The sequence below is a fragment of the Salvelinus sp. IW2-2015 genome, linkage group LG5 (genome assembly GCF_002910315.2).
Source record: "Salvelinus sp. IW2-2015 linkage group LG5, ASM291031v2, whole genome shotgun sequence".
Lineage (NCBI taxonomy): Eukaryota > Metazoa > Chordata > Actinopteri > Salmoniformes > Salmonidae > Salvelinus > Salvelinus sp. IW2-2015.
The window spans coordinates 33662675-33673707 of NC_036844.1; positions in this window are offsets into that span (position 1 = coordinate 33662675).

Here is an 11033-nt window from a genome sequence, read left to right on the forward strand (position 1 = left end):
ATGTAGCTATTTAATATAGGCCTGCCATCTGGTGGGAGATGTAGCTATTTAATATAGGCCTGCCATCTGGTGGGAGATGTAGCTATTTAATAAAGAGGCCTGCCATCTATTGGGAGATGTAGCTATTTCATGTAGGCCTGCTAGTACTCAATGCCAGATATTCTGTAGCTGTACAGGCATGGGCTTCTTTAATAAGGGTCAGTTTTCTCTTATTCCCTACTATTTGTTATTGAATGAGGTCAGGCAATCTRTCGTCTCCCCCTCTGACCCCAGCTGAGCTCTAGAGCAGGAGGGTTTGAGTGAGACGTCTCTCTGAGTGACACCGGTGGGTTACCAGCCGGATGCATGGGGACACAGAGGGACGCCCACCGACCGGCCTGAGGAACCACGAGCCCACACGCCACATCTCATCTCTTTAATTGATATCCGTTTACGTCTCCTCTCATATCCGTCACAAGGAAATCACATTAATGTCACACTATGTCACGCTCTCATGTATGTACTGTATATGCTGTGTGTGTCAGGAACATTTTAGCCTTGTCATTCTGTCTCTCCGCTCGTTCTTCTCTGACATTCTTGGTTCTTGTCATACTACAGTACTTGGCAGAGTCACAATTAGTACAAATGGATCTATGAGTAGGATTCAATCTGTAAAACATAGCCGAGGGTAGTAGGAATACTGAGTGTGCTGATTTTTTATAATCCCCACAAAATTTGTGAACTAGGCCTTTATTACTCCTGTTTGCAGAGCAGAGGAATCCCCCTCCCCTCAATAAAAATTATCCTCAGCCACACCCCTCACCCACCAAAATCTCCTTATCACCCACCCCCCTAAACATCTCCCCGCGGCTCTAAAGCTCTCGCAGTAATCGGCAACTACAGTTTTCCTTCCACTTAAATGTTTTTATTCAACAATGCTCCCTCAACAATGCTCCCTCAACAATGCTCCCTCAACAATGCTCCCTCAACAATGCTCCCTCAACAATGCTCCCTCAACAATGCTCCCTCAACAATGCAGTATATTAATATTTAATAATAACATTAAAAGTCCAGTCAGAAATAACATGTAATAGTAACAGTAACATAAAAATGTACATAATAGAACATAATACTGTATGTGGGAGAGCATCAAAGCACTTCTTTAGGTTCTTCCAATGAGGACTGAGGGTATATACCATATATCTTCCTCACTTTTTATTGTTGTCAATACAAACCCCCTCTTGCTTGTTAGAGCAGTTGAACTTACTTGCAGCGGACAGTGTAAACTACAGTATTCTGCCTACTTCAGAGTAAGAAGCAATTTACAAAAGACCACTAACACTGCCCAGGATTTTCTGCAATAAGTTAGATTGGTGTTTTTATACTAAATAGTGTGTTCTTCTGATATAGATTGGTTGTGGATTAAAAAAATGACAATACATTTTAGTGACTTTGTTTTATTGATGTCCCATTCCCTCTATTTCGTCACTTTCCAGTGTTAACATCACTGTTTATTGCATGCAAGTGTATAAATGAGCGTTTGGATCTCTCTGCTTGTGTTTCTAGTTCTCAAATTTGACAAATGTGATATTTCAGATGTACTCTCAGAGATGTATAAATAATTGTATCTTTTTACTGTTTGAAGAATGTCATAACGGGACAAATAAGAACCCGATATCACCTCTAAACTGCAGTATGTGTTTCCCTGTGTGTTAACAATAAATGCCTCACAGAATATTTGATTGTGCGTTGAAAAACTGCCAGAATTGAATTTGATTTAAACAAAACGTGTTTACTATTGGCAGTTCAACAGAGATTTATATCAAACTTTGTACTGTAAAGCAATTTGTGAAAAATCTGCTGAATACGACAAACAAATCTTTTCCTCAACATATTTGATAGAAAAGGATAAAAGAAGAACCACAACAGCCAAATCCTCTGTGTGCTTTCTAGAACTGATTCTACAGATTCTATACTTGTTTTATACAGTAGTCTAGTATTTTCGTGTAAATGGCCAGACCTACAGCTGTAAAACAGCATAAGAACTTCCATTACACTGCTGCTCTGATGTTGCTGTTTCTTTCCGGAGCACATTGAGGACCTTATGCTACTGTATAGGAGCTATTGTAGGATTTATGTTATTCTGGATATGAGACGCTTTCTTTATATTATTCTGGATATGAGACGCTTTCTTTATATTATTCTGGGTATGAGATGCTTTCTTTATATTATTCTGGGTATGTGGCACTTTATTTCTTTATATTATTCTGGTTATGTGACAATTTCATTTTAGTATTCTGGACATGTGACGCTTTTTTATTATTCTGGATATATGACGCTTTTTGTTATTCTGGATATATGCTTTCTTTCCTTTGAAGCATGCGAGTTTGTAATGTGCTCGAAGTTAATGCGTCTGTTTTTGAAAATTATTTTCTGAAGGGTCAAAGTCATAATTTGCAATTGTTATATAATATACTGTGAATGTGGGTCTGTAAATAAAAACATTATAATGATAAGGTATTCAAAATTTTTTTTTTTTATATTTTTCTATATTTTACATTTTATTTGACCTTTATTTAACTAGGCAATCAAATGTATTTAGGAAACCCTTTTTACATCAGCCGATGTCACAAAGTGCTGTACAGAAACCCAGCCTAAACCCCCAACCAGCAAGCAATGCAGATGTAGAAGCACGGTGGCTAGGAAAAACTCCCTAGAAAGGCCAGAACCTAGAGAGGAACCAGGCTATGAGGGGTGGCCAGTCCTCTTCTGGCTGTGCCGGGTGGAGATTATAACAGAACATGGCCAAGATGTTCAAACGTTCATAGATGACCAGCAGGGTCAGATAATAATAACCACAGTGGTTGTAGAGGGCAACAGGTCAGCACCTCAGGAGTAAATGTCAGTTGGCTTTTCATAGCCGATCATTCAGAGAGAGTCCAAAACAGCAGGTCCGGCACAAGACTCGTCCAGTGAACAGGTCAGGGTTCCATAGCTACAGGCAGAATAGTTGAAACTGGATCAGCAGCATGACCATGGTCCAGGTCCTCCAAGAGAAGAGAGAGCGAGAAAAAGAGAGAGAATCAGAGAAAAAGAGAGAGAGAGATAATTAGAGGGAGCATATTTAAATTCACACAGGACACCGGATGAGACAGGAGAAATACTCCAGATATAACAGACTGACTCTAGCCCCCCGACACAAACTATTGCATCATACTACATACTGGAGGCTGAGACAGGAGGGGACAGAATGGATGTAAAAAAAATTGTAGCAGTGCAAGAACTGGTAAACAGGCCACCAACAAACGTGAGAGAGCTGAGGAAACTACTGGGGTTTCTAGGGTACTATAGGGGTTATGTACAGAACTTTTCACAACATGCTAAATGTCTCTATGACTTACTAGCAGTGAAGTCGGAGACGCCAGCATCCGGGAAGTGAAAGACCAAGGTAGCTATGCAGTCAGGACAGGCTCTGCCCCACCATAAAGTTATATTGGAGGATGCTCACCAGAGCGCATCAGAACACTAACCCACCTGTGCTTACTTACCCAGATTTCAATTATCCTTTTATCTTGCACTTTGATGCCTCTGAAGAAGGATTGGGAGATGGTGGCAAACGACAAAGTGGCAAACTGAGGGTGTTTGGATATGTCTCCTCACCCTGACACAAGCCGAGAGCAACTATCACCCTGACACAAGCAGAGAGCAACTATCACCCTGACACAAGCAGAGAGCAACTATCACCCTGACAGCGCTGAACAAGCCGAGAGCAACTATCACCTCTGACACAAGCCGAGAGCAACTATCACCCTGAAACACAAGCAGAGAGCACTTATCACCCTGACACAAGCCGAGAGCACACTATCACCCTGACACAAGCAGAGAGCAACTATCACCCTGACACAAGCCGAGAGCAACTATCACCCTGCACAAGCCGAGAGCAACTATCCCCCTGACACAAGCAGAGAGCAACTATCACCTGACACAAGCAGAGAGCAACTATCACCCTGACCAAAGCAACTATCACCCTGACACAAGCCGAGAGCAACTATCACCCTGACACAAGCAGAGAGCAACTATCACCCTGACACAAGCAGAGAGAAACGACACTCGGGGAAACTGGAATTCTTGCCCCTTAAATGGGCGGTCACTGAGCGGCTCCAAGATTATCCCTTTTATGCTCCCTCTGTATTTATTAGGGATCCCCATTACTCTTCCTGGGGTCCAAACACACCAAAGCAACCACATTACATATAAAACAGTGAACTGTGTTTGTACTGAATGAGATAAAGATAAAACAGTACATCATATATCACTACACCACCACATTATCCACAATACAAAATGTTCAATACCACCATACAACAAAATCACAATGTGTGCGTATGCATGTGTCTGTACCTTTGTTCAATAAGGTGTATTTTTACCTGCTTTTTAAATGTGATTCTACTGCTTGCATCAGTTACCTGATGTGGAATAGAGTTCCATGTAGTCATGGCTCTATGTAGTCTGTGACAGTGTACAGTGATAATAACCTCTTGACATATGTACTAACTACAGCAAAACTGGATGCCACCGGTCGTCGCTGGGTGGCAGAGTTGTCTGACTTCAATCTCACACTGAAGTATCGTCCTGGAAAGGTAAACACTGACACAGAATTTCTGTCACGTTCTCCTTTGCATGTTGAACATTATATGGAAGAATGCACAGAGAAACACTCACCTGAGACAGTAAAAACACTCAATGATGTTCAGGCACAACATCATGACTGTGTAACTTGGATATCCACGGTCACGCTAAGGCCATCAGTGCAAGAGGAGCTGTCAAGGTGTGGGGGGGAAGAGTTACAGGCCGACTGTCTCCACTCCATCTCATGCAGGCTCAGTTAAATGATGCAGCTGTATGGAAGGTCTTGGAACTGAAAAGGACAACACCAACAGAATGTCAATAGGAGTCATACGAAGTCAAACAGTTACTGCAAGAGTGGAACAGGCTCCATGTCTCACCAGATGGATCATTACAAAGGACAACAGAAAAAAGAACACAAGTTGTGGTACCAAGTCAGTACAGAACACTAATTTACAAGTACTTACACACTGAAATGGCCCATCTAGGAACAGAAAGAGTGTTGAACTTATCACGAGAATGCTTTTATTGGCCGCGCATGCAACATGACATTAACTGTATCTCTAAAGTGTGAAAGTGTATCAAACAAGAGAAACCCAGTGTAATAACTAGGGCCCCATTGCAACATGTAGGGACTAGAGCTCCTTTCCAGATGATTCCAATTGATTATGTGCATTAGGAGAAAAGCAGAGGGGCTTTGAGTACATTTTAGTTATTTTACATAACTTCACAACATTTGCACAAGCCTATCCCACCATAAATAAGTCAGGGAAAACTGCAGTAAAAAAGCTTTGAGGACTTTTTCAAAGTTTGCCTTTATGTAAAAAAATCCATCACAATCAGGGAAGAGAGTTATTCAGAACTGTACAGGAATATCCAATTCCAGAACTTTTTTTTTAACAAGGCAAGTCAGTTAAGAACAAATTCTTATTTTCAATGACCTATGAAAAGTGGGTTAACTGCCTTGTTCAGGGGCAGAATGACAGATTTTTACCTTGTCAGCTCGGGGATTCAATCTTGCAACCTTTCGGTTACTAGTCCAACGCTCTAACCACTAGGCTACCCTGCCACCCCGATATCATTCACAGGGGAATCCGGTGGAGACATTTAACCGTACACTATTGTCAATGTTGCGCACACTACATGAAGAGAAAAAAGGCCAACTGAGGTGATTATCTAAAAAACGTAGTTCATGCATATAATTGTACCACCAGTGATGCTACTGGGTTCTCACCGTATTTCCTGTTATTCAGAAGGGCTCCACTGCTACCTAGGTAAGTGAGGAATTATCAGATAATATTGAGGAACATGGTCAGACTGATAGAAACTTCACTGTGAAGGAGTTCCAGCCTGTCCTCAGGGAGACTCCGGAGAGGACAGGGGTAAATATGGAAACAGCTGGGGGCTCAGAGACTCAATCATCCCATGATGAAGTGGACACTGATTCATTGGGGTCACCAAAGACCTTGCCCCACTGTTCAGCCAGGCAAAAGGGGCCCAGAGACATCCTAACCTATAACACTTTAGGGCTGCCAGGCTTTTATCAGGATACGAACTAGATTATTTATATATTTTTTACCTTTAACAATCACAGTGTGATAATGTTTAGTGGGGGTTGCATCTTTGCCCATTATTACATACGCTTGTTGGAGGAGGGAACGCAACACCCTGCTACATCTCAACTCCCAGTGGAGTGATCAAGTATGTGATCGTAGGTGTGGGGAAGGACAACAGAGGCAGAGAAAAATACTGTTTACAGGAAATGTATTATTCCTTAACACGGTAGTGTGGGGAAAAGGGGGCTGGACGGAACCAAAGAAAAAGTACAAATTAAGAGTCCCCTCTCCTACCTTACCTGCCTTCCCACTTCTTACCTTTAGCACCATCTGGCGCGCTAACGAACATACAAGGGGTGGTCGGCCCAGGTCTTACCTAGTGTGCATAGACAGATTAAATACTATGGGTTATGTATGCCTGCAGACCTCTTGCCCGAACACTCCCAAGGTACGTTCGCCTTCCCCCCTGTGAACAAATGAAACAGAATAATGACTAATACTTAGTCTACAATTTCTATAACCAAAAACACTAAGTCCTATTGGTATACACGTACCTCGGAAGGAGCGGCTACCAAATAATATCCACAAAACTTTTACTGACCACCACAACAATCAACACAGGACATAAAAAAAAGTATTTATTTTCCTTGGGGAAGGAACACTGGCTTTAACAAGCTGGAGAAGGAGTTGGTAATTGCAGAGACAGCTGTATCCCCTGACGAGAGGGAGGGGTCAGAGCTCCAATTTGCGATGGGGCCGACCAATTAGCTGCTTAGAATTTCCTGAAATACACACACATACAAACCTACAACAACACAGAAACTGGAGAACGTAACACCCATGTAGGTAGACTGGGCATGTCTATATAGTTATATGGGTGATTGTCCAGTATTCTCAGGTGTTCTCATGACCAGTACTCGGGTGAAGCCGATGGGAAATAAAGAGGACAATTTTAAGTCGACTGGGGAGAGGAAGAAAAACTAATATAAAAATGTTGTAAAATGCTGTTACATCGTGCTGACATGATTAACATTCAAGTAAACAGTACCTTTCACATTGGAGTTTATATTATAAGCTCATAGAAAGGGTAACACATGCAGTACATGAATATTAATAATAACATTAAAAGTCCAGTCAGAAATAACAAATAGTAGTAATAGTAACATAAATGTTTACATAATAGATCATAATGTGACTAATTTCAATTTGTTTTGATTTGATATATACATAGAAACATATGTATAAACATACATAGAAACATATATACAAAGAAACGTATGTATTAACGTATAGACATAGAAACATAAGTATTCAGACCCATTGACTTTTTCCCCATTTTGTTACGTTACAGCCTTATTCTAAAATGTATTAAATAGCTTTTTTCATCTTCAATCTACACACCATATCCCGTAATGACGAAGCACATTTTTTTTCAAAATAAAAATAAAACACTGAAATATCACATTTACATACGTATTCAGACCCTTTACTTAGTACTTTGTTGAAGCATCTTTGGTAGCAATTACAGCCTCAAGTCTTCTTGGGTATGAGGCTACAAGCTAGGCACACCTGTATTTGGGGAGTTCCTCCCATTCTTCTCTGTAGATCCTCTCAAGCTCTGTCAGATTGGATGGAGAGCGTCGCTGCACAGCTATTTCTAAGTCTGTCCAGAGATGTTCGATCGGGTTCAAGTCCGGGCTCTGGCTGGGTCACTCAAGAACATTCAGAGACTCTGGCTGTGTGCTTAGGGATGGTAACCTGTTGGAAGGTAAACTTCGCCCCAGTCTGAGGTCCTGAGAGCTCTGGAGCAGGTTTTCATCAAGGATCTCTCTGTACTTTGCTCCGTTCATCTTTCCCTCGATCATTACTAGTCTCCCTGTCCTGCCGCTGAAAAACATCCCCACAGCATGATGCTAACACCACCGTGCTTCACCGTAGGGATGGTGCTAGGTTTCCTCCAGACGTGACGCTTGACAGTCAGTCCAAAGAGTCTTGGTCTTGGTTTCATCAGACCAGAGAATCTTGTTTCTCATGGTCTGAGAGTCATTTAGGTGCCTTTTGGCAAACTCCAAATGGGCTGTCATGTGCCTTGACTGAGGAGTGTCTTCCGTCTGGCCACTTTACCATAAAGGTCTGATTGGTGGAGTGCAGCAGAGATTGTTGTCCTTCTGGAAGGTTCTCCCATCTCCACAGAGGAACTCTGGTGCTCTGTCAGAATGACCATCGGGTCTTGGTCACCTCCCTCACCAAGGCCCTTCTCCCCCGATTGCTCAGTTTGTCCGTGCGGCTAGCTCTAGGAAGACTTGGTGGTTCCAAACTTGTTCCATTTAAGAATGATGGAGGCCACTGTGTTCTTGGGGACCTTCAATGCTGCAGAAAGTTTTGGTACCCTTCCCCAGATCTGTTCCTCGACACAATCTCTAAGGACAATTCCTTCGACCTCATGGCTTGAATTTACCACAGGTATAATGTATACCATACATGTATGTTTACCATACTGTATAATGAAGTTGTAGAAATATCTCAAGGATGATCAATGGAAAATGGATGCACCTGAGCTCAATTTTGAGTCTCATAGCAATGGTTCTAAATAATTATGTAAATAAGTCATTAATATATATATATACAGGACCAGTGAAAAGTTTGAACACACCTACTCAATCAAGGGTTTTTCTTTATTTTTACTATTTTCTCCAACGTAGAATATTAGTGAAGACAATCAAACTATGATATAACACATATGGAATCATGTAGTAACCAAAAAAGTGTTTAACAAATCAAAATATATTTTAGATTTTAGATTCTTCAAAGTAGCCACCCTGCCTTGATGACAGCTATGCACACTCTTGGCATTCTCTCAATCAGCTTCATGAGGCAGTCACCTGGAATGCATTTCAATTAGCAGTTGTGCCTTGTTAACTTCTTTGGGGTAGGGGTCAGTATTTTCACGTCCGGATGAAAAGCATGCCCAGAGTAAATGGCCTGCTACAAAGCCGGAAAAGCTAGAATATGCATATTATTAGTAGATTTGGATAGAAAACACTCTGAAGTTTCTAAAACTGTTTGAATGATGTCTGTGAGTATAACAGAACTCATATGGCAGGCAAAAACCTGAGAATAAATCCAACCAGGAAGTGGGAAATCTGAGGTTGGTCGATTTTCAACTCAGCTCCTATTGAAGATACAGTGGGATATTGGTAATGTTGCACTTCCTAAGGCTTCCACTAGATGTCAACAGTCGTTAGAACCTTGTCTGATGCTTCTACTGTGAAGTGGGGCCGAAGGAGAGAGGAATGAGTCAGGTCTATCATGACCTGAAAATGCCCTGACCATGCGCGTTCACGTGAGAGCGAGCTCTGTTCCATCGCACTTCTGAAGACAATGGAGTACTGCGGTTGGAACATTATTGAAGAATTATGTTAAAAACATCCTAAAGATTGATTCAATACTTCGTTTGTCATGTTTTTACGGACTGTAATATAACTTTTTTAACTTTTCGTCCGTACTTTCCGCTGGACCTGCCCGTGCGTCATGATTTTGGAAAGTGTACTGAACGCTAGAACAACAAGGAGGAATTTGGACATAAATTATGAACATTATCGAGCAAAACAAACATTTATTGTGGAACTGGGATTCCTGGGAGTGCATTCTGATGAAGATCATCAAAGGTAAGTGAATGTTTATAATGTTACTTCTGACTTCTGTTGACTGCATAATATGTCGGATATATTTGTMTCTTGATTGGGCTCTGAGCGCCAACTCAGATTATTGCATGGTTTGCTTTTTTCGTAAAGCTTTTTTGAAATCTGACACAGCGGTTGCATTAAGGAGAAGTGCATCTAAAATTCCATGCATAACAATCTTTTAGCAATGTTTATTATGAGTATTCCTGTAAATTGATGTGGCTCTCTGCAAAATCAAAGGATGTTTTGGAACTTCTGAACGTAAGGCGCCAATGTAAACTCAGATTTTTGGATATAAATATGAACTTTACCGAACAAACCATTCATGTATTGTGTAACATGAAGTCCTATGAGTGTCATCTGATGAAGATCATCAAAGGTTAGTGATTAATTTTATCTATATTTCTGCTTTTTGCGAATCCTCTCTTTGGCTGGAAAAAATGGCTGTGTTATTCTGTGAATAGGCACTCACCTAACATAATCGTTTGGTTTGCTTTCGTCGTAAAGCCTTTTTGAAATCGGACACTGTGGCTGGATTTACAACAAGTGTGTGAAATACATGTATGTTTGAGGAATTTTAATTATGGGATTTCTGTTGTTTTGAATTTGGCGCCCTGCAGTTTCACTGGCTGTTGAAGAGGTGGGACGCTACCGTCTCACGTACCCTAGAGAGGTTAAAAGTTAATTTGTAGAATTTCTTTCCTACTTAATGTGTTTGAGCCAATCAGTTGTTTTGTGACAAGGTATGGTTGGTATACAGAAGATAGCCCTATTTGGTAAAAGACCAAGTCCATATTATGGTAAGAACAGCTCAAATAAGCAAAGAGAAACTAAAGTCCATCATTACTTTAAGACCTGATATCTCAACATGAACTGTTCAGAGGAGACTGTGTGAATCAGACCTTCATGGACATTAAGACCAGTGGAAATCTATCCTTTGGTCTGATGAGTCCAAATTTGAGATGTTTAGTTCCAACCGATGTGTCTTTGTGAGATGCAGAGTAGGTGAACGGATGATCTCCGCATTCGTGGTTCCTACCGTGAAGCATGGAGGAGGATGTGTGATGGGGTGGGGGTGCTTTTATTGTGACACTGTCTGTGATTCATTTAGATTTCAAGGCACACTTAACCAGCATGGCTACCACAGAATTCTGCAGCGATACGCCATCCCATCTGGTTTGCACTTAGT